General features: G+C 48.1%; 1 protein-coding gene across 1 annotated transcript in view; it reads right to left on the reverse strand.

The window, feature by feature from the left end:
* The window catches only part of LOC144138022 (uncharacterized), a 298,058-nt gene that overhangs the window by 232,186 nt on the left and 41,179 nt on the right, over positions 1-24,693 (reverse strand). The gene's annotated exons all lie outside the window — the stretch shown is intronic.

Raw genomic sequence — 24,693 nt, forward strand, 5'->3', positions numbered from 1 at the left:
AAAACACGCGGGCGCGTGTTTTTTCTTCTCTTTCCTTTCTTTTCTTTGTTTCCTTTATTTCTTCCTTTCTGTCTTCCTCACGTAAATTTACACGTGTTAACTTCGCTATCCGCAGTGACAAATAGCCTAACCATTCCCCTAATAGCTAAAGAAAAATAGCCTAACCATGCGCGGATCCAATGGCTGCGCGCATCTCGAACCAGCAAGGGCATTGCCCTGTTTCTCAAGGTGGTCTTGTGGGTGGTCGGTGATGTCACAGCTTCCACAGTGCTTTGCAGGCGTGATGAGAGGGTGAAAGCTTAAGGCTTTATCGTTGGCCCTTTGCCATTATCGTTACTCCGGCTTATACCCAACGCTTTTAAACCGTTTTTGCCGCAGGACGTCCCTTGGATAGTACTCCATCGCTTGCGCGCGTAAAATCGCAACCTTTGGAACCCTGTTTAGGGCCCCTTTAAAGAAGAGAGCACGGGGTACACAAGCGAAAGTCCAGCGTCTTCTCTTCCTTAATAAGCTTCGGCCATAACACCCTGTTTTATTGTGTTCGACTGCTCGTGCAGCCGACCCGCCCGCATTATTGCGTTTCGGTAAATAAAGTGCTGAGCGGAAAGGTTTGCCTGGAGGGCAAAACAAAAACTCTTTACTACATTTTGAAATGTTCGACAAACCATACGTCGTTACCAAACCGGCGCGTGGGCAGATATTGTGCGGGGAGCCACGAAGCGTCGCCTCAAGTACTTCAGAAGTGATGAATTAAATGTTGTGCCCTGTCCGCTATTGTGCGGTACAAAAGGGTTCTCGGCAGTGGACCCCGAGGGCTTTCAATGCGCTGGCGCGCGAAAGTTTCGCCGCCCGGCGCCCCTTCACACAAACACAAAAAAGGTCCCTCCCTGCCTTTTTAGCTGGCGTTTGCCGCGGGAGTTTCGGCGTAAGCTGCTTCCGGATTATCGGGCGCGTTCGGCGCGGGAGCCCCGGGAGAGCCGCCCTTCTGTGCTTGGCGAGAATAATGGCTTCCCTGCAGTGGCGTTAATAAAAACAAAGTGCTGCTTACAGGCTCAGATCGCCTACAATCGCCTACATACACGCCTGCATAGAGTTTCCGTGTGTTAACTCTGTCGACCCTTCGGGGAACCTAACCACGAACAGGGTCACTCTAGAGCAGCGCGAGCAGGCAAGAAGAATTTTCGAGCAGTTTATTGGCTAGCTGATTCATTCTGACTATATTTACTGTGAACTAAAATTTCGCTGTCCGTGCTCTGATCACTCCTTACGCACTGATGTATGTGACACCATACAATTTCGATAGCGGGGTCGGTATTTCATACCAGTGAATATTTAGGGGTGAGCATGTGCTTCCTTTGAAGGGGTTTGAAAATTGCCTTTAGGTACGCCGCGAGTCTTCCGTTCCCCCTCCCCCCCTCCAAAAAAAAAAATCAGATTGTGTTGCCACTTCACTAAGGCCTTCGGAAAGGACGTAGGAATGAAAGCACACTCGAAGCGAAAAACGTAAATTGTCCTCAATAACGCATCCATTTTAAGTTCATTAAGTTATTATTAATTTATTATTATGAGCTTTCTCGCCTGCAACAAAGCTGTCGGCTCCCCCAAGCATTACGACCTTCTTGCTAAATTACACATAAGGGCAATACCGAATGTGCATCTATCCTTTCCATTCTATTTTATGCAGTCGATGCCGAGAATTTGGGTGTACCTGGCCGAAATATGTTAGCTGACACAGAACAAAGCGCCGCATGTGTAAGCAAACCCGTATTATACGCTGTCATCGCACAAACTGTTTGCGAGGTCCCCTGGTACAATATTGTGACGGGGATGTTCGGCTTAGTACAGAGCCGACGGGTATGCGTCAGTGTCTGTGCTGGAGAGAGGGTCTGATGAGAGCTCAGCAGCTAGAAGAGGAAGTCGACGACGATCGCTCTCGACTTGGTTCGTGCGTGAATCTGGACACTCTGCTCTGGCTCCCCCTTGTAAATACCTTTGGTTAATACAATACCTTCCCCGTAACATTTTTGGTGTGAGGTGCGGGGTACGACACGCACAGCACGGAGCTCCGCAGCGGACGGCAAGTTCCCCGACCAACGATGGCGCCCGAGGGAGCTACCGCGACTGCATCCCCATTCATCGTTATCTCCCAGCAGCGTGACCCGGGCACGTTCTGCGGCACAGATGATGTTGACCTTGAAGACTGGCTGAAGACGTATGAGCGCATTAGCGCTCATAACAGGTGGGATCCCACCATCATGCTTGCGAACGTGGATAATTCTCTGAGGGGAGCGGCCAGGACGTGGTTTCGAACTAACGAGGAGACGGTAACAAGTTGGGACGACTGTAAATCCAAGCTGCGCGAGCTGTTCGGGAACCCTGTAGACCGTCAAACCGCCGCGAAGAAGGCACTGACTTCCCGTGTACAGGCCCCTACCGAGCCTTATGTGGCGTACATTCTGGACGTGCTATCCTTGTGCCAGAAAGCTGACGACCAAATGGCGGAAGCGGACAAAGTCGGGCATATCCTCAAGGGAATAGCGGACGACGCTTTTAATTTACTCATGTGCAAGGACTGCACAACCGTGCAATCAGTCATCAAGGAATGTCGCCGGTTTGAGCAGGCAAAAGGACGTCGCCTGACTACTAATTTTACCCGACTTCCAAACACCGCTCCAACGTCGTCGTGCGAGGATCGTTGTCTTTCCGAACATCGACCCCCGGAGACTGACATGAGCCCAGCTACGACGGGAAGTCTGACCAGGCTTATCAGACGAGAGCTCGAGGCTATGGCCCCCACGACGCTTCCCCAACCGGAAACGTGCCTGCTTCCGTCCATCCCTCTGATCCAAGCGGTCGTTCGGGAAGAGGTAGCCAAGCTCGCCTTTCAGCCGGTTTGCGCTGTGAGAGGCCCAGGCGTTCACGCGCCTCACCTTTCCTCGAGCTACGGCGGCCGCAATGAATACCAACCGTCCACCTATCGTAGCCGCTACCTTTCGGAATGGAGGACACCCGACGACAAGCCGACTTGCTTCCACTGCCTCTGGCAGTCGGGCATGTTGCACGGTACTGCCAGAGGCGTTCATAATTCTCATTCCGGCAAGACCTTTCCAGCTACACGCACCCTGATCAGATGCCTCGTCGCTTTACTCCACCGCCTCCGCCGCAACGGTAGACGTCAATGCTCCGTTCCGCCGGTACAGCCGATCGCCGCCGCCCCAGCGCCGTCAGTCCCGTTCGCCACAGCCGCCCCGGCGTCAACTTTCGCCGACGCCGTATAACAACTCCCGTTCGGAAAACTAAATGATGCAGCTCTCAGAGGTGATGCTGCATGTCCGACGACCACCGAAAATCCTCTGTTGACGCTTTGTACACGGAAAAATTTACTGAAGATTCAAGTTGACGATGTTGCCGTTACTGCCTTGATTGACACGGGTGCACATATGTCGATTATGAACTCGGAGCTTCGCCGCCGCCTTCGCAAGGTGCTTACGCACCCCACTTCACGTGTTGTACGAGTCGCTGACGGAAGTACGCCCACTGTCGCAGGGATGTGTGCAGCGCGTGTTACTATAGCTGGCCGACAAACCGTCGTGTTGTTTACTGTGCTAGACCAATGCACTCACGACGTTATTCTTGGCCTCGATTTTCTCGCGGACCACTCAGCACTCATCGATTGTTCGGCTGGAGTCCTTCACTTAGAGCTGCCTCCTTATCACGGCCACGACGACGTCCGCAGGCAGCACTTCTGTTCCTCAGCCGACGTTCGTTTACCGCCCCTAGCTACTACACTCGTGTCCTTGCAACTGTCCTCCCTTGGCCCTGATGGTGATTACCTCGCTTCGCCTCTTGCTGACGTACTCTTCGCGCGTAATGCGATGACGCCGCACGCTGTCGTAACGGTTTTGGATGGTCGCGTCCGACTGCCGTTCACCAATTTTGGCTATACACCGCAGGTTATCCCAAAGGGAATGTCGCTAGCTACACTAAGTACAATTTCACAGTGCGAGGTGAATGCATTAGCCGATGTCACTGGCCTAGACTGTCAGCGCGCGGCCAAGCCCACTTCACCTCTGCCGCTCGATCTCAAACCCATGATAGCCTCTGATCTGCCAACTCTACACGCGAGGCAACTTCGTGATTTATTGTCATCGTTTAGAGACATTTTTGACTTTGACGATCGCCCTCTGGGACAGGCCACTGCTGTTCAGCATCGCATACACACAGGGGATGCCAATCCCGTACGCCGACGACCTTACCGGGTGTCCATGACGGAACGCCAAGCCATTCAAGCGGAAGTGGACAAGATGCTTCGCAAAGACATTATGAGCCTTCCACTAGTCCATGGGCATCCCCCGTTATCCTGGTCAAAAAGAAGGATGGTACATGGCGCTTTTGCGTAGACTATCGTCACCTCAACAAGGTTACTACTAAAGACGTGTACCCCCTTCCTCGCATTGACGACGCGTTGGATTGCCTACACGGGGCCAAGTACTTCTCTTCCATTGATCTCCGAACTGGATATTGGCACATTGCCGTTGATGAGCTCGATCGCGAAAAAACAGCTTTCGTAACGCCGGATGGTCTTTATCAATTCAAAGTAATGCCATTCGGCTTATGTAACGCGCCAGCCACGTTCGAGAGGATGATGGACTCCCTGCTCCATGGCTTTAAATGGTCTACTTGTCTCTGTTACCTTGATGACGTCATTGTTTTCTCGCCCACGTTTGAAAGCCATCTGGAACGACTTGCGGCGATCCTTGACGTTTTCCGACGAGCAGGACTACAGCTGAATTCCAAGAAGTGCCGCTTCGGGCGACGCGAGATCACAGTACTCGGCCATCTAGTTGACGCCACTGGAGTCCGCCCCGACCCTGAAAAGGTTCGGGCTGTCAGAGAGTTCCCTCAACCTCGCTCGCCCAAAGACGTCAGAAGCTTCGTGGGCTTGTGTTCCTACTTTCGCCGCTTCATTAGAAATTTCGCGACTATCGCCCAGCCACTAACTGATCTCCTTCGCAAGAACGCTACCTTCTCGTGGGGCCCAGAACAAACGGAACCCTTCCAAACACTCACAAACATACTCACTGCTTCTCCCATTCTGAGACATTTCGACCCGGCGGCACCCACTGAAGTCCGTACACATGCGAGTGGACACGGCATTGGCGCTGTTTTAGCGCAACGACAAGCAAACGGCGACCGAGTCATTGCTTACGCCAGCCGTCTTCTCTCGTCGTCAGAGCGGAACTACGCTATCACGGAGCGCGAATGTCTTGCTCTTGTATGGGCCGTAGGAAAATTCCGTCCCTACCTCTACGGGAGGCCGTTCACAGTTGTCACCGACCACCACGCCCTTTGCTGGCTCTCCTCCTTAAAGGACCCCACGGGCCGCTTGGGGCGTTGGGCTTTGACCTTACAAGAATACTGCTTTGCTGTCTCCTACAAATCTGGTCGTACACACCAAGATGCGGACTGCTTGTCCCGGCATCCCGTCGATCCACATGGTTCCTTTGCCCAGGACGCCGACGCCTGTGTCCTGGCTATTTCTGATTTGATTCGTATTGAGGATGAACAGCGTCGTGACAACACCTTACGAGCGATCATAGACAATCTGCGCTCATCTGCACACGATCCTTCGCTGCAGGCGTACCTAGTACAAGATGGGGTGCTTTACCGCCGCAACTTTCGCCCTGACGGCCCTGCTTTGCTCCTGGTTGTTCCGCAACACCTTAGAAGGTCCGTGCTCCATCAACTGCACGATGCACCTACTGCAGGCCATCTAGGTCTGACACGCACATATGACCGCGTCAGGCGGCGCTTCTTCTGGCCTGGCCTATATAGGTCGGTTCGACGCTACGTCAGTGCTTGTGACGCCTGCCAGCGACGGAAAAGGTTAACAACGGCACCGGCTGGTCCCTTACAGTCCCTCGACGTGCCGAGCGAACCGTTCTACCGTGTAGGGATGGACCTCCTTGGTCCCTTCCCTTTCTCCACCTCCGGGAACAAGTGGATTGCCGTGGCAACGGACTATGCTACCCGTTTTGCTATTACGCGGGCGCTACCTACAAGTTGTGCGTCTGATGTCGCTGACTTCCTCCTTCACGACGTCATTTTACACCACGGCGCTCCCCGTCAACTTCTCACCGACCGGGGACGATACTTTTTATCCAAAGTGGTCGCTGATCTCCTTCGTTTGAGTTCCACGACACACAAGCTCACCACTTCTTACCATCCCCAAACCAATGGACTTACGGAACGTTTTAACCGCACCCTTACGGACATGCTGTCTATGTATGTCTCCGCGGATCACAAAGATTGGGACTTGACGTTGCCGTATGTGACTTTTGCGTACAACTCCTCGCGCCACGATACGGCTGGTTTTTCACCCTTTTATCTCCTCTATGGACGTGAGGCCACTTTGCCGCTTGACACCTTGATGCCCTCATCGATCACTCCACCGACCGAATATGCATTCGAAGCTATTTCTCGAGCAACTCTAGCCCGTGAGGTCGCCCGCGCCCGCCTTTCGGCCTCCCAGGTTTCGCAGAAAACACGTTATGACCTTAAGCACCGCAACGTCTATTATACTCCTGGAACGCTCGTATTGTTATGGTCTCCTTCTCGCCGCGTGGGCCTCTCTAAAAAGCTTCTTCCGCCTTATCATGGCCCTTACAAGGTCCTCCGGCAGGTCACCGATGTGACGTATGAGATCACTCCTGTTGCAGCGTCCACATCGTCTTCCCCGCCGAAGAACGACATCGTGCATGTACTGCGGCTGAAGCCCTACAATTCTCCCAGCTTGGACGCAACACCTTAGTCAGCACCGAGTCGGTGCTTTCCCGGCCGGGGGGCTATGTGACGGGGATGTTCGGCTATGTACTGAGCCGACGGGTATGCGTCAGTGTCTGTGCTGGAGAGAGGGTCTGATGAGAGCTCAGCAGCTAGAAGAGGAAGTCGACGACGATCGCTCTCGACTTGGTTCGTGCGTGAATCTGGACACTCTGCTCTGGCTCCCCCTTGTAAATACCTTTGGTTAATACAATACCTTCCCCGTAACAATATAAATTCGATATTGAACAGACCGTAAGTAATCCAGTACTTGATGTGGAACAGGATGATGCAGGGTTTATGCGTGATGTTATTTTTCGGAGATATCGAATACTCACACACTTCGTGGAAGTTATGGCGGTTTATTTGCTTTTACCTACCTCTTTTGCACATCTCCTCCGTGGTCTGGTGACTGGCATGGCATATGTTCTTTGCAGCTCCATGAGTACATTTTCAGCAGAGAGTACCCCTCATATCATGTTTTCTGTGGGTCGGTCATTTTTTACTTGTTCTCTTTTTTAAGGTCCCATCTCACTGGTAGGTATAACAATACTTCCGGCGATTTCATTAAAAGTGCCGGTGGGTACATTCATTGTTTGTTCAATTTTTTTAGGTTGGTTACGTTTACGCCGTAATAATTTGCAGAAATATATCTCCAACCCATTTCTACGAGTGTACGACCAGGCGAATGTTTTGCCGCGACTGATACCATCAGGTGCCAACATTTAGCTCTCACGTGATTTAACGCTGCATAGGCCCGGAACTTGGCAGTGCCCAATAATTAAAAACCGCTCGTCTACGCAAAAGAAAAAAGAATTGGTGAGAGCACTATCGTCATCTTTAGAACGGTGATTAGCATCCCCGTCAGTCGCACTTAAAAGGAAAAAACGTCAATTAGTTCAGAACACGTTTAGACATTTGTTAATGCGCAGTAGCCCAGAGAGATGGGTCACAGAACAACTACGCATTAACAGTAAAAATGTTCCAAAATATAACAGGCCAACGAAATGCAAATTTCATGCTCTTCAAAAAATTCATCTGTGCAGGAATATTGAACAAAAACCGTATCCGATATCATTCCCTGCACGCCAGAAAGCAGGAAAAGTTACTTATGAAGCTCAACAGTTATGTAAACACAATGAACCAACGCCTTGTTGCTTTGCATGACACCGCTAAGGATCGTGCACTTTTCTAGAACCCACTTCGTGGCCCTCACTGTTTCACGCAAACAGCGCCATAAAACAACCGTTATTTTTTTTCTCGCAACAGTTTTAAACCGCTTTGGTAATTAAGTGGGCACCAAATGGGAACAACGCTCGCCTCGCTTTTTCTTACCTCCCTGATTCGCCCATTTGGAAGCCGCGAAACAAATGCTACGGTCACCTCGTAATCAACCAAGACGAGCTTAAAACTAATCCTCAGACGCAAATTTCAGTTTAGCGAAGCCCTTCCCCTAACATGTCTCACATAGATGTCATTTTATGTATCCTTTGCTTTTTTGTATTCCTTTTAGTTGCTATGATGTGATCAACGCCATCGAAAAAAATAGAGCCAGGCCGATGCTAGTCACAACTATGCGTCCTTGTTTTATCATTTCTGCGACAAGGCCCGTGGCTTCATGCGGGAAAAGTCGATTGCCCGAGGCGCGGCACAGCGCGGCACACAAGGGCGAAAAAAGTATTTCAGCTGCTATCGGGTCGCCAGGGGCCTTTGTTCGCTCTCCAGGATCCGGTGTTTGTCGGTAGCTCTCTTAGGAAGAGTCCTTTCTTTGCCGGGACCACGGAAAATATCGTCCCTATCGAGGCTCTCAACCCTCGACGCGATTAGGAGAAAACACCCCGAGGGGGAAATGCGTCGATTTCGCGCGGTGCAACAGGGAGATAAGACTTGCGGTTCCTTGCTTGGTCAACACTAGTACTGGCCCTTTCAGCGGTTGCCTTGCCTCTTGAGTATCATGACGGGAATGAAACCAGGCCCAGTCGAACGCTTTTGTCTGATTTCATGGAGCGAGAATCCGTTAATCTAACTGTCCTTGCTTCAATCCTGTTATATTGCCCCGACTGCAGCTGATGTTGACGTTGCCCGTGAGACCTCATTTCTGCGTTCAGGCTCTTAAAGGGCGTGAATCGATGAGACATGGAAGCAAGGTAGGACACTACAACGGTCATAATCTTTAACTTTCTATGGTAATCACCCGGTATTTGGGAAAAAAATGTTGCATGGCTATTAGGTGTAAACGCAATGCTTACAGTTGTTCCACATTTTGATGCGTAGCGTTTTTTGCCCCACGGCCAGGAGCGCATGGCGCCCTGCATTTCCACAATAATGCAGATTTCGTGGTAGTTCCACCTGTAATCGTTATAATAGCGTAAATGGAGATAATTGGTAGAACAAAACTTTGAAAAACTAAAAAACAAGAAAATGTAAAAAAAAAGAAATACGGAAAATGGCAAACCATATAACGCCCTGCATTTCCGCAATAATACAGGTTTAGCGGAAGTTCCACCTGTAATCGTTATAACAGCGTTAAAGGAAAGGAATAGCAGAAACGGAATTTTGAAAAACTAAAAAAGAAAATATGCAAAAGTTACGCAAAATGACGAACTGTAGTGTAACACCCTGCATTTATACAAAAAAGAAGATTTCGTGGAATTTCCACCTGTAATCGTTATAACAGCGTAAATAAAGATAATTGGTTGTACAGAACTTTGAAAAACTAAAAAACAACAAAAATATTTAAAAACATCACGGAACATGGCCAACCATGTAACGTCATGCATTTACACAATAATTCAGATTTCGCGGAAGTTCCACCTGTAGTCGTTATAATGGCGCAAATGAAGATAATTGATCCAACAGAATTTTGAAAAACTAAAACTGCAGGGAAAATATAAAAATACGAAAAATGTTGAACCGTGTAACGCCCTGCACTTTCACAAAAATGCCGATTTGGCTTAAGTAACACGTGTAATCGTTATAATAGCGTAAATGGGGATAATTGGTCACACAGGATTTAGAAAACCCCAAATTTGGCTTTAAAGAACTCAAACTCAAGGTAAGCGCTTAATTTCTGCAGATTTCTTTATAATCACACGGCTTCAGTGAAGTGTCGCGGCAGGAGTGTAAAGTGGGACGCGGTTGAGCCGCACGTGACGTCCTACGCCACAGCAAGAGGTTATGTCACAGTATCAATCATCATCGCCCTCGCGCTCTGCATGCCGGGACGAGCGTGGGAAATTTGAAACCGGGGTGTGGCCGTCCTGTTAATTATTATCAGTACCTGGTGGCGCCATCTATGATTGAGCGGGAGGAGCTCGCCGGCCGGAGCGCCCTCTTTGGGAGGAACTTATCTTCCGAGTGGCGCCGTCTGTCGAAGTATCGGAAAGATGCAGTTTTTGATTAACACCGTCTTAACTTTTACTTACCCCTTCACGTTACCGACGACGTGGGCGGACCGCTCAGTACAAGGAGAGGATGTGAAAAGGAAATCGCTCCCCCGCTCGGCCGGTATCGAACCTGGGCCTCTTGCGTTACGAGTCCCATGTCTCTCCTGTCGCTCCACAACAGGCAGGTCATTATTCTGATGCAAAGCGTAGGTCGCGATCTTTGCGCTGCGCGGTTGCCATGAAAGCAGCCGTAGTTAGGTCGGGTTGCATGCTGGGAAAAGAGCGGCTTATTTGAAAAGGCTGAGCTTGGCTTCTGACAGCGCCGCAGAAGCTTGTTAACCGTTTACGGCCGCGCTGTTACCATGCCGGCGTTAGGCCCCGTTGCTTGCTGGGAAATTAGCGGCTAATTTGAAATGGCGAAGCTTGGGTTTTGACACCACTGGAGACAATTGTTACTGTTTTCCGCAGCAGCGTTGCCACGGACGCTGCCGTCGTCAGACCGCGCTGCATGCTGGGAAATCAGCGCCTAATTTGAAATTGCTGAGGCATGTTTTGACATCGCCGGAGACACATTTCGTTTTTACCACAGCGGCGTTGCTACGGACGCTGCCTTTGCTAGATCGCGCTGAATGGGGGGAGATAAGCGGCTAATTTGAAATTGCTGAGCTTGGATTTTCACACCGGTGCAGACACCTGTTCTAGTTTACCAATCGTTGCTACGACGATGTGCATGTTGCGACATTACTGCTACCGCGTCGGCCAACCCTATTTTACAGGAACATGTTCAGCAAAAGAACAAGGAATCGGTATCCTCATGATTTGCTCAAGAGGGAGGAAGAGCCGGCGGTAAACATTAGCTCCGTTATCAGAGATTAAGTTAAGGAATACTTGCAATGTCTACATGTCGGAACAAATTTGAGGATTGAGACACAAAAAATAAATTTCTTTGTCTTAAATTAGCTTTATTTTGTCGCCAAATGCTACAAGCTTGGCGATGGCCTCCGAAGACAAGCATGCGATACAAGGTAGGGGTCTTTTCTATATATTTTCGAAGTTCATACGTTACTTGGGTGCGTAGTGTCAGGAATAACTCGGACGAAGCAGAAATGCGACATCCAGTCTGATAACGTGTACCGTTCTTCTTGGCGGTGTCCAAGCAACGAACGGGATTCTCACTTTCTTCTAGCTTCAGGTTAACGCCTTTTACAGTTGGCGCTCCCTCGATTAACTCTCTAATTGCGAGCATCCCATTGAGCGGACATGAGTAAAACCGGATGCTTCGCTTCTTGTTTTCGTGCAGCGTCGCGAGAAGCGTGCAGTTTCGTACGCCGAGCGGACGGAGCCGAAAATAACAGCCCAAAACCGCAGAGCGTAAGCACTCCGAGCGCGGGTAGCAAGGCTCGCTGACGGCAATGCATTATCACCATGCGGAATCTCGGCGAAGTCTTTTATTTGCTTCCCAATCGCACCGTCATTAGGACTTGGAAAGGAACCTGGGAATTTGGTAAGTAAGTTTTCGTTCCTTTCCTTTTATTGCCATACCTTACGTCTAGTAAGCCATTATTGAGCACCTATATGGTGAACGGCATTTCCTCCCTCCCGAGGCCGGATAGATGCAACAGTCGTATACACCGACTGCGCGAGATGCGCTTCATCTATCCAGCTTTCGGTGGAATTATTGAGGCCACGCCGACGTACTTGAATCTGTTTTACATCTCTTTGGCCGCGCTTCGCCAATACTCGGTCCACAGCGCACACGTGTTCCCCTTGATTAAAAGCAGTTTTGGTAAGCTCACTGACATGAAAAGTGCCCAAGACTTTCGCATCATCCGGGTCAACCACGCGAAAGGTAATGCCATGGTGCTGAACGACAATTTCGCTCGCCTTTTAAACCTCGTCCGTAAACTGTTGCCTAAAAGACTTCTCGAAAGCTCCCTTTTGTAACGGGAGACACACAAAGCCTCCCACTGCAAACGATGACCTCAGCGTCACGCGTTTCGCTGGCGGGTAAAGCTGCTCAAAAAACGTTAATTCCTTCTCGGGTTTTACATCGACTGGTGAGAAACAGTGAAGGCTCCTATGGCGACTAGAATTGTGCGAGCTTAGAATTAGCGGAAGAGCGGAAACATAGCTTTTCGTTCGAGTAGCGCTCATCTAACAATACAAGCGCGTTTTTGTCGTTCGTTGCACACGCTCAGAGTGCAACGAACGAAAATAGAGTGCGTGCTGAAATGATCTATCATGTTGTCGGTAAAGTATGTATGAGTATTTCTGGGCAAAAATTCAGTGCCGTTGTCCGTTTGCATGCGTTCGTTAAAAGGCATTGTTTTAAATATCTCCTTGAAACCTCGAATGATTTCATCGGGCTGCTTGTTACGTAGCGGTACCACCACAAGAAGACGACTGAAGCAAGTAATGCCGAACGGCAGAAATTTGTGCAATTTATTATAGGAAGACAGTTCACTGATATCCGCCAGGTCTGCTGCCCGGTACTGCGCGTACAACGAGAACACTTGTTATTTTTTCGAAATTGTACCGGTCTCTGGAGCGACTCACAATATAGGGAGTAGCTGTCAACTGCTTCAAAAATATTCTTGGCTTCCTTTTGCGTTGCACAGATGCCGCTCGCGAATCGTCGTACTTCGCCAAGACTGACCGCATGCTCGGGTCTGGTATAGACTTGACTCGTCGCCGTCTTCTTGGACATCGGGCTTCCAAATTCCCGTGAGCGTTCATGGCTGCGGACAGGTTGCCTCGGTACCATGTCGACGGTGCCTTGTTGCGAAGTTCGTAGCGAATGAGTTGCGCGGTGTTGGATCCATCCAATGTCTCTCCGCACGCGATTAGAGTTTCGTCGGACTGGTGCGCAATAACGTCACGCAGGATCCGTAATAAAAACGATGCTTTCTTGCGATGTCTTCTGAAAAACTGGCTCAGGTCGTCCAAGTAATCTACCGCCTCGTCCACTTCGTAGGTTCTCGCTTGGCTCTTTCCAACTGACGCTGAGCCTCTGGCTCGCCGAGTCTAGTTGTGTTTACGGCCCTGACGGCGCCACTTCGTGGCGCCATCGCGCGAGGACGTCTTTCGCGATTTCCCAATATTTCCCTTTTCTCTGTAAATCAATTCTGCGCCAATTTTTAACTAGTCGACCGTGTTTGTTGGCTCTCACCCATGGTTTACTTCAACCTTATTGGTAGTAATACGATTTTCGTAATTCACGTACCCACACAAAAAGATAACTGCTGCTGTTAAGTTATGTCGATGAAACTCTTTTTTTTCGACAACATGGTCTATTTTCTTCGCGATCACCCTCGTACATCATGCGTCTCGTCAAGAAAAGAGAAATCGTCGCTATTGACATATGCGACTGAAGGCAATTAAAATGTGGTCGATGTAAATTGTTCTTTCTTCCTTAACTGATTCGCTATTGCGATTTTCCACGTATTCCTGAAGCTAAGTATACGCCATTCTATAAATTATTTCGCAATATATTCAGAAACTGAACAGGAACTTCGCTGAACGTATCCATTGATTTCACACATCACCTTAGTACTAGGGAACTAGGGAACATAACGAATGCATAAAAGCAACCCAAAATTCCGTGGATGATATAGAAATATATTCTGAAACTGAGAAAAATAATATATCAGAGAATTTCTCACTTCATCTCAATACAGCAAAGCACAACAAAAAGCCAGTCAAATGCCCTGGATGAAAGCAGGACTGATAAGATTTTAATTTTAACTTGCCGAACCAATTCCGCTGAACATTTAATAAACCTTTTGGCAAATTTTCTAACTTCACTTCCATACCTACGAGCATAACGTTTAGAGAAAAGCCAATAAAACCCTCATGGACACAAGCTGGAACTAACGACCCCAAACAACTGCATTGCACAGGCTGGACTAAGCCGATGTGAATTTTTCCTTTAACTTGCCGATAATCGAGTATGCGCACGTTAAATGTCATTCACTATTTAAATGTACGGTGAAAATGAAAATCGTGCTAGAAACGTTCCATTATTTTTTTAACGGTGACACGCCGCTGCTCAGGGTTTTTCTAAAGAATATCTGTTCCATATACGATGTTTGGTATAGTACTCATTGAGGATAAAAGTAGTTCGACAGAATGTATAAATGGCTTGTAATACCGGTGTTCGCTAAATAAAATGTAGCCTACGCAGCGTCTGCCTTGCGTCAACCCGGGTGGGATGTGCACTGACATGAGACTACAAAACGCGGCACGTCTGAGATGAAATTCTACGCAAAGTTTTCAAACGGAGTAACATTCCGTGCCGTATTTACTGCAGAATGCAAACGTAAAGAGCGACAACGAGTCGCGATATGTTTACGCTATCCCCGGTTGCACGTAAATACGGAGGCGCGCCGAAACAGCGGGAGGTGACAGCCATTTCGTGCGTGTCGTTTTTTCTGAGCTGGGGCGAGTTTGATTTTCTTCTTTTAGTAAAACTGGTTGTAAACGAAAAGGCTGTGAGCTTTTTGGGGATGAAGGACCTAGACGGGACGTTTTATTATTGTCCGCTTCGGTAAACGTGATGATGTTAAATTGTACTGAGTATCGGTTGCTTTCTATTGCTTCAGTTATTCAGTACATTCCGGCAAGTGCGGTTTGTGCATTTCACGCTCATGCTGTCGCAAGAGTGAATTCAGCTTTCCTAAAAGATTGAGTTTCTTTAAACAAAATCTTCGTGTTTCCCGTGTGGAAAGAACGTCTTTGAAAAGAAGCTGTAATGCTGGGATCTTGGTCCCAATTGTTGTCAACGTACGCAGTATGCGCATACCAAGTAAGGTCGGGAGTAATGTGGATTCCGAGTTATACGTCAGTGCTGGCAGATTCCAACGGAGAATCATTCAGAGAAGTGGGCAATAGATGGTTAGTTCTAGATACACGAAGAAACTTTCAGTTGCTGGTGTAAAGTTTCATAACCTATGTTTTGCACCAACACAGAAATACCGTGAAGATCGAAGTGACGGATTAGTGGGGCGTTGTCATTAGATTTGTCACGAAAGAGGACGCAGCCACCGGCAAACAAGTGAATGCTAGAAGTAAGGCATAAAAGTAAGTCGTTAATGTAGATAAGAAATAGCAGGGGAGCCAGAACAAATCTTTGGGGGACGCCAGAAGAGACGCTCGTTCATGGTGAGACGTTATCGTTGGCTGAAACAAACTGAGAACGCTTATAAAGAAAACATTCAAGCCAAAATAAAAAAGTTTGAATCAAGATTAAGGTCATGTACTTTGCGAAGCAACAGCTTTTCACATACTACGCCAACGATCAAGAATGGTGTTTAGTCTCTGTGTGAATGATACAAGTTGATTGATGTATTGTAGGGTTTAATGCGACAACGCAACGCAGGCGATGAGGCGCACCGTAGTGGGCAGCTCCGGATTAATTTTGACCATCTGGGGATATTTAACGTGCGTCGACTCGTATACAAGGCGTTCTTGCTTTTCGCCGCCATCAGAAAAGCGGCCGCCGCGGCCGGGAATCGAACCCGCGTCCTCCTGCTCAACAGCAATGATACAAGTTGAGTTCTGCACAAACAATTTCTTTCTAAAACCATGTTGGCATTAGGAAATAACGCCAACATGTTCTTTGGCTCAGCAGCGCAACGCTGTAGGCACTGCGCCACCGCAGCTGGTTGTAGGACCACGCGGAGGATTCCTCCGTGACCGTTCTCTAGGATGACATCCTGACCTATTTGAAGGTGATTTTTAGATTGACCGCACGGCAGTGAAGTTCGTTATACGCCCCGCCCGTAATCGCATTGTCCGGCGACACGGTCGCCAGCCGTGCCTGCAACTCAGCCCACCATAACTTAGCGCTTCTCCCAGAAGAACGGACTCCAGCGCGAACATTGTGTCACCCAACTCAAAAAGGGGAAAAGATTAACACAAGGCTCTGAGAACCCAAGCAAGGCATTGATAATGGCAAAAATATACCAAAGTATCACCTGATAAGAAATAAAACCGAGTCTGTAGCATCTATTTGCACGCATTTTAAAATTATTATTCGAACTCCTCACGGCTGTCATCACGCCAAACTCTGTCCAACCAACTATGTCTGGCACCACGCTGTAGAGTTAATTAAACAATTACCCTTGAAATAGGTAAAGTTGTCATCACTGTAATTACAGAGAAGTGTCACGTAAAAATCATCGGCATGGCCAAACAGAGAAGCGGCAGAGCCGATCTCACAATCGACAAATACTGAAAGTCTCTGGCCTTTTAGCCTACGTTGTAAAACGCCTAAACAGAAAAGATCAGGAATGAGAAAATAAACCACAAGACTTATGCAGGCATTGATCTTGAGCCGGATATCGTACAGCCTTCCGTAGCAAAAAGTTACCCGCAGTGAATAAAATCGAATGAAAAACTTCACCAGCAACCCCAAAAGTTGCCCTCAACTCCAAAATCTTCAAGATCACCAAGAAGGTCCCTAAATTAGGTTTTATAACACTTTCAAGCAATCATAGAGGCAACTCTCCCGGCAGCAAGGGAAAGCCGCTGAACGGGAACTTGCCGCTGAAAGTTCTGCCTGACTGGCAGGCCCGGATAGTTTGGTCCGCAGGCTTCCACACCTCTTCCAAAGTAGTCCGCGATAACACGCGCTAGAACTCGCGGCCACCGGCTTCGCAAAATCGGCGTCTCCTAGAGCGAGCTTTTCTGTGCTTCACACTTCAGTCGCCCACGCAAGGGAAACTGGCGAGGAGAACAGCACCGGGGAGATCACGCCGCGAACGCTGGGCAGAGTGTTCTCGGAGGTCTAGCTGGCCGAAGCTGGGCGCTCACCACAAGGCGCACGCTCACGTGCGCTCGGCATTTTTTTTCTGGAAATGCTGTACGGTGGGTCTGAAAGCTTGAACTGCTCCGCCGTTGAAACAAAATCGGGATGGGCCATGTTCTGGAAAATAGGCACGCCTCTGGGGAAGAATCTACTGGACGCTATGATAGGCATCTCATCCGCCCATCCACTCTCCAGAAAACCTGTCGCCCTGCCGAAAGCATAGTACTGTACTACACAAGGGCAGTCGACAAGCAGGATCAGAATCATTCCAGGAAAGTTGCGAAACCAAGAAAGCGCAGTATACGCCGACGACTGGATGTACGAAAGTTCGCAGGCAATTGTCGTTAAACTACCGGAAATTGTTGTGGCTCCATGACCACTCTACACGAGCAACAGAGGAAGCGGAAGCGGAAGCTCTTTTCTTGGCGATCCGTCTAGCGAAGCTATGAAAAGGAAGCCAAAATATTAATAATCCCTCTCAAAAGGTCATTAGACTGTTGCCTTCTGGCAGAATACCTAAACGCTTGAAAAATATTTTCCCATTCAGAATGATAAAATTCCTCATTAATTACATCGACAGCTACACCCGAAGCTCTGAAAAACATCGAGACCACCACCAAGAAGCGCGCGAACTCACATACCGTGACCCTTGTGACACGGCTGCAACACTCCCCTCCTCGAGAAATATTGAGAACGTCTCCTCATCCTAGGCCTAGGAACATGATATTCCGCCGTCCACACGTGGAGCTGCACGCGAAGAATCACACTCTGGATGGGATGCACAAATATCTACAAATGAGGTGTTTTTTTTTTTTTTCGAAATGAGCCAAATGCAAAAAGCGAAACTAACTCAGATAAAACTGCAGTGAGAAGAAGAATTCAGCAACGTTCCCCTAGAAAATAGGTGGCAAGAAAATAGGTGAGATAACGCCCTGTAAACATGTAGGCACATCGTAGTTCGCTTCAAAAATGAGTCAGATCCTGGTGTTGCCCAGATCAAATGGAGCCATATCCATTTGGCCAATGGGAGTTCCCTTTTGGAGTGACTTTTGGGCTGTTTCATGGGTATTTTCAGAAGTATTGTTTTGTTTGTTTTTGGGGATTCAGACAACAATAAAGAGATCGCCGAAAGATCTCTCCCCCAGAACGTCCACGAGAAAGCGAACAGAAGAAGCAGTGAACGAAAGGAAACAGATGTGAAACAATCATTTCATCTCGTCTCCCCCGTCCCTGCGGGGTAAATCCGTTTATTATTATTTTTTCTCCTTGTTGACTGCTTCACCAATTAGCTGCTCACAAACCCTGACAAATCCTGACCTGTCTGTGGTTGGCATGAGCCACTTCATTAAGGTGAAAAAGATATGAGCATCCTTTTTTTGAAGCGTTTCGGACATTTATGGCAAGGCAATGAAGAGATTCCGCACTTCATGAGTGTCTTTAAGCGTGCCCAAGAGAATTATCCTACGGAAGAATTCCAAAAGAGCTGGTAATGCTGCCAAAACGACTCCTCTGCTCTTCATGTACAGTTCTACAGCTCTTGAAGCCCTGTTGCACATGTTTAATGCATTTCCGCCGAAACTCCGTCGAACCATTCTTGAAAGTTAATTGCAATAAAGTTTTCATAATAATGTCGAATCAACTTGAAGGTTTCAATTCAGTAAGAGGCAAATCCGAACTTATCATCCTAATATATCTCAAATTCACGGTATATTTTTAAATTATTTGTGCCCATAAACCTCCCCCAGTTGACATGTAAAACATGTCATATAATACCTTTGAGAGCGGTGTATTTAGGTCCGGTAACAAAGTTGCGCTTTTTTCTCAAATTCGCTGTCAGTGGATATGGCTTCTTTCGAAAAAGAACGCCTCAAATGTAGATAGCCAAAGATGTTTCGTAGGAAAGATCCGACGTTAACTTAAAAGCTGTACTAAATACGAGAAAAAAACTCACCTCCTTTTACGATCCTGGCCCCATGGCCAAGTATGGGCTCCGAGGAGAATGGCTGAAACATTACATATTACTCGTCTATATATATATAGACATAGGAGGCAGCCCTGACCAGCTCGTCATCTCAAGATCATCCTGAGGTGATTGAGAGGGAAAGTAGAAGAGCGGCTGCATCTGGGGCTCCGGACTTTGGGTTCCGCACATGGGCTCCTTACCATTCATTAACCCCTTTCCCCAAACTCCCACTATATCTTACTCAATGAAAGTATTCGAAACAGTGGCACGGTCACCTTCCCGTTCAAATTTACCAATGCCCCACTGCAGCAATCTTTCACGCCAACATCTTAAGCCACAAGGTATATATATTATTTGAACCCGCCGCGGTGGCTCAGTGGCTAAGGCGTTGCGCTGCTGAGCACGAGGTCGCGGGTTCGATTCCCGGCCGCGGCGGCCGCTTTTCTGATGGAGGCGAAAAGCATAAACGCCCGTGTGTACGAGATTTTGGCGCACGTTAAAGATCCCCAGGTGGTCGAAATTAATCCGGAGCCCTTCACTACGGCGCGCCTCATCGCCTGCGTTGCGTCGGCGCGTTAAACCCTACGATCAGATATATATTATTTGTATTTCCTGTGTCGCCGCGATTAAAAGCGGATGTAGATAGTATTCCTCTCTTCACTGAACTTCAGTGCTTGGAAAGCAGAAATTGTCAATGGAGAAACTCCGTCTGGAAACACCAAGTTGTCGTCTAAGGAACGCTATCGCGTCGTACATCTTAAGCGTGATCCGCGTGGACAGTTTTCTGTACGCGAAAATACGCCGCGCACGGGACAGGCGCGTAGACGCAGCCGCGGATACCCCCCGCATGGTGGGCGCAGCGCTGCATGCAGCGGCAACATAAGGCAACATGGCGTCGGCACTGGCCGGGATCTGGTGCAGGTAGCTCCAGCGACCGCCTATAACCGCTCGTCGAAATGCACCACGCGGCGCAAACTAGGTTGCTTATGCATGAAAGAAACAGATAGTCTGGGAGAAACATGCACGCTAACACGGCATCCGCGCCGCTTGTGAAAGCGCCCATGAAATATCCACTGTGGTGGTAAGCCTCAACATCTCCGGCAGGGCCAGCCGCCTGCTCGAGCGCTTCGAATCTCCCGCCATGGGTAGCGCCCCTCCCCATTGGCGCCAGTCGTCAGGCTCTTTCCACTGCCGCGCCGGCCACGCGCTGTTTTCTAACCGAGGCAGAAGCCGCTGCGGGCGCGAAATCGGCGACGCGGCCGTGAAAAGAACACGCGCGCAGTGCCGACGCGCACGAATCGCGCGCCAAAAAGCACCATGCGACCATGCAATTCTCCCTTTAGGCTTAAATGTATACTTTATCTACCTCTTTTTCCCTTCTTTATGGGGCTTACTAAGCATAATAAGTTCTACAAACTATTAAAACGAAGCCACAATTCTTCAGGCGAATCTTGTCGGAGCTCAGCTGCCACTGCACAGATTGCTGCCACTTTTTGGTAGAGAACGATGCGTTGACTATGACCCAGAACACTTCCAAAACCACAACCGCCAAATGACAAACAACTTCACTCGTGTTCTTAAAAGATATGGGGGAGCGTTTGACTTAAATTTGAAGTGGTTCACCGTGACATCGAACAATTGTAGTGATCCTCGTACTTAACGTTTCTTTTTGCTAGCAATGCCTCTGTGCTTCCCCAACTTTGTTCTGTTTCTATATTTTGCAGTCGTGCATGTCAGGGTCCGCTAATGTTGCCTGAAACATGCACTCCGTTTTAAATAGTGTTTCAGCGAAAACAAAACGAAGTAAGCCTGTCAGGCAAAGCCACCCTATAATTTGCCGGAAAGCTAGACGCACAAGTCCCGGTCCAGCACATCAATCCAAAATTTATAATTTCCTTCCTGTTCAAAAAGGGGCTAAATTTCACATCTGACCTGAGTTTTTGTTTTGCTTTGTTTGCATTGAATGAAGTGCCAATCGAATGCATTGAGTAGCGTGTTTCGTTTCCCCCTCAGAAAGGGAAAAACGAAACACGTTGGTTGTTGGGGCTGTTGGTTCATAGTCCCACAGAAAACGTAGCGCACTAACAACACAGGACGAAGCGAGGGCGCGACAAGCGCTAACTTCCAAGAAGTGATTTATTGCAGAACCAGCGCGTATAAAAACATGTCGCTAGCAAGAGGAGAGAAGGAAAAGAAAAACACCAAATCCAAAGACAGATGAATAAAAACAGACACTTGCCGCCTAAGGCGAGAAATGAAGCTCTAGTTTTAATAAAGCCACAGACGGCCTGCCGACACACTGATCACCGGAACGTGCTCTTGCTAGCCAGATCATCTTGCTAGCCACATGAGACTACATGCGCTGGTTCTCTAAGAAACCAATTGCTGAAAGTTACCGCTTTACCCGTACTCGCTTCTTCCTGTGTTATGACTGCGCTACATTTTCTGTGTGATCGTTTCCCCCTCTTGGGAGAGTTAAGCTCAGACGCTCAAACACCTGGAATTCTGCCTTGTTAGCCTGTCTTGAGGAAAGAGGTAAAATAAATGGTGTCCGTAAGCTTCGAGGGGTGCGTGTAAATCAAAAACAGGCCCCCGCGGGCTCTGTTCACTCTGAACTGAAGAATCCTTTTTTTTTCTTTTAAAGGTGGCTCCGCACGGCCCGGCTTCCGAGCCATGGCGTTCATGCAACAATGCGCGGGGTCTATGACGGCAACGAAGCAAGTAAGAATTATCCGAAACAGCGCGCCAGGCCCCCCGAATGGGATGTGCCTACGGGAAGCAGAGCGCGTGACGCGGTAATTGGAAAGTGCTCCTCGCCGCGGACGTGACAGCTGACCCCGGCAGCCGAGCCTTCGGGAAGCCTGCTCGACGAACAAAGGGGCCCCGCTTAGCCGCCGAGATTCTCGAAAGCGCATTTAACGGACGGCCCTGCTCTCTTCTCCGAGGCACGTCGCGCGTCTAAAGCTTAAGTTCCTTCTATTTTCTCGAAGCGCGTTCGCAGTAAGGAAGCAGACTTTGATCAACGCGATGCCAGCGCTAGGTGCACGTGATTAGTCGACTCTGCTCGACTTCGAGAAGAATGTGGAAGAAGACTTTCCTTAAACTTGTAAATTTCTCGGTTTAAATTAGATGAAACAGTTAATGTTAAGCTACATATGTTCTACGCTTAATCTTGATGTCGGATGCAAGGCTATAGTATTAGATTTCTACTTTTCGTCACCGCAGAACAGCGGAAAAATTTCAAAGGAATAGATTTTGGAGGATGAAATAACCACAAAAAAAGCAAGTGTTTAGCGGGCATTAAAAACTCTGTGGCAAGGAGAAAGCTAAGCATATCAGTGTCTAATATCATCACTCGTACAATGCTTTAGCTATGGTCGCCTGAAAAGAAACAACGGATTACTGAGTGTTCTACTCGCATTGAACAACGTAGGATTGCTGTTTGGGGCGTCCCATCATGCGCGCTTATGGGAGGCCATGGTTCACTTATACGACGCAACCTCAACTTACTGAACGTAAATTTCTCCACGCATGCAGTGGAGGTTCGGCGTAAACAGGAATTACTTGGCCGATATGCAAAACGAACATAAGCCGTTGTTGGTGTAGCATTCACTTCGAACCGTTCATAGTGGTGCACTTTCAATCTTGTTCAGTTTTTTCGCACTATAGCAACCGCTTTTTTTCGGAAGATGACATATTTTGTGCGGGGGCAGAATCATTGGGGAACCATGGGGGCCCGTTAAGGTATGTCACCACCTTTGAAAATACATCTTTTTTTTTTAAATACTATTTTTTCTTTGTTACAATTTCAGAACCCCCAAATATTCTAAAATGTTATGCAGAAAGAATCATGTTTTATCTAAGTTGGTTCAAAAGTGAGGGCCAATTTTCTAACTGCTGGTCGATGGTTCTGAAACCGAAAATAAAGTGGTGCAGTGACAGAAACTGATAATGCAGCGAATATCAGCAGCGTACATTACATGTTTTCAGGTATCCTCTAATCTGATACGTAAAAGATCACTGAAACACAATTTTTGAGTCTTCCTTTTTTTAAACGTTGCTTTAAATTTTGCAAGAGGGATGGGTTACCCCACAAGCGTCTCTGTTGTTTACTTTGAGCGCACTTTGCGCTCCTGCTGTGAATGCTAGCAGGCTAGTCATTTTTATATTTTTTGTTCTTAGCAGAAACAGTCATAACAAGGCTGGACGTTTGTATAAAAAGGAGTAGTCAAGTCCAGGTTAAGACATGACAAAAGCGAAAGTTCGTGACGATCGGTACACAGTGAATGCTCCAATCGAAGACCATGTGGACGTGAATGTATCAGTTAGTGTTGCAAAGCTTGGGAACTTGGCGAACAATTGTGAGGTACCGCTGCGAGAACCTTTACTGCAAGGTAATAGGATTAAAGGTATGCGGACCCCATCAACTGTTTTGGCACAGCTGACTTATGCTGCCTAAGTCGTCCATGTGGCCTGCCCACCCCACCTTTTGGTATATATGGGGCTGTGGGCTAACGATGGCAAAATAAATACAGCATACAATTTTAGGGATTCGGGCATCATATTTGGCCACCACACTCCCGTAGCGTATTGTACCTGTAACCAGTATCGAGTGAAGCAGGGTAAGCGTCAATCAACGGGCGAGGCAAAACGCATCCACAAGAAAATATGGGCAGAAACAAAAGACAAAAATTGCGCCCATCTTCCGGGAGGGAACCCTGGTGTGATGCGACGCATCGGGGGTTCAATTGGTGTTTCCATTGGGTTGATTCTCTAAATCGCGTGAAACGTGTTGTGAACGTATATGATGCATTTCCATCACATGCGGGTGTTCTATACGCGGAAGATGGGCGTAATTGCTTCCATCACGTCTTCATATGAAGAATCAAGTCAAGCACGAAGTCATCAAGCATAAAGTCACGCGGAGTTGAACGAGAGCGAGCGCTTGACTGAACCGCCGCAGCGCGATACCCGCTTTATATTCACAGCGCTTGAAGGAGAGGAGACAACGGAGGAGAGTCGCGCATGCGCGCACTTGCGCACACCACGCGCGCCGGAGAAGTTGTTAACGCAGCGAAGCGCGCGCAAAAACAAGCGCAGCAGCTGTTGTTATGATAATGAGCCGGAGTGAGAGTGTTGCACACAGCTGTCGGAGCGGTCGGAGAGAAGAACAGAGGAGGGATGCGGACGGACGGCGCGACGACGACGCAGGAGGGACATGCCTCAGAGCAAGAGATGCGTCGCATCTAAAAAGACCTCGTGGCAGCTCAGCAGAACCCTAGCTATGAACCTGGTGAATCTTAACGTCCCCCGGACAAGATTATCTGGTTTAAACACGGATCAAAAAACTTTAATTTTGTTTTTATCAAAACTGAATTTTTTGCACTTTCTTCTTGCGCGAAGGGTTGTAAGTTCGAAATGAATAATTACATTTTAATGAAACTTCGCCGGCTTTTATCTTTATTACAATTCTGCGCAATGAACTAGGAATTTAAAAAACAGGTGGTAACCTTTGATGTAATCATGATTTATTTCAAGGAATGCAGACCAAAATAACACGGTCTCTTCTCTTTTCTTCGGTTTTATTCACTATAACTTGATTCTATATTATGGAATGGCAAAGATCCGACTTAGTTGCACAGTACGGTTAGTTTACTACCTATGTACCTCAATCCCGCAAATCCCGCAATCCATTCAAGAGTTATAAATGTTCG

This window comes from Haemaphysalis longicornis, unplaced genomic scaffold, assembly GCF_048455015.1.
Source record: "Haemaphysalis longicornis isolate Haplotype H1 unplaced genomic scaffold, Haemaphysalis longicornis Haplotype H1 scaffold_1, whole genome shotgun sequence".
Taxonomy (NCBI): Eukaryota; Metazoa; Arthropoda; class Arachnida; order Ixodida; family Ixodidae; genus Haemaphysalis; species Haemaphysalis longicornis.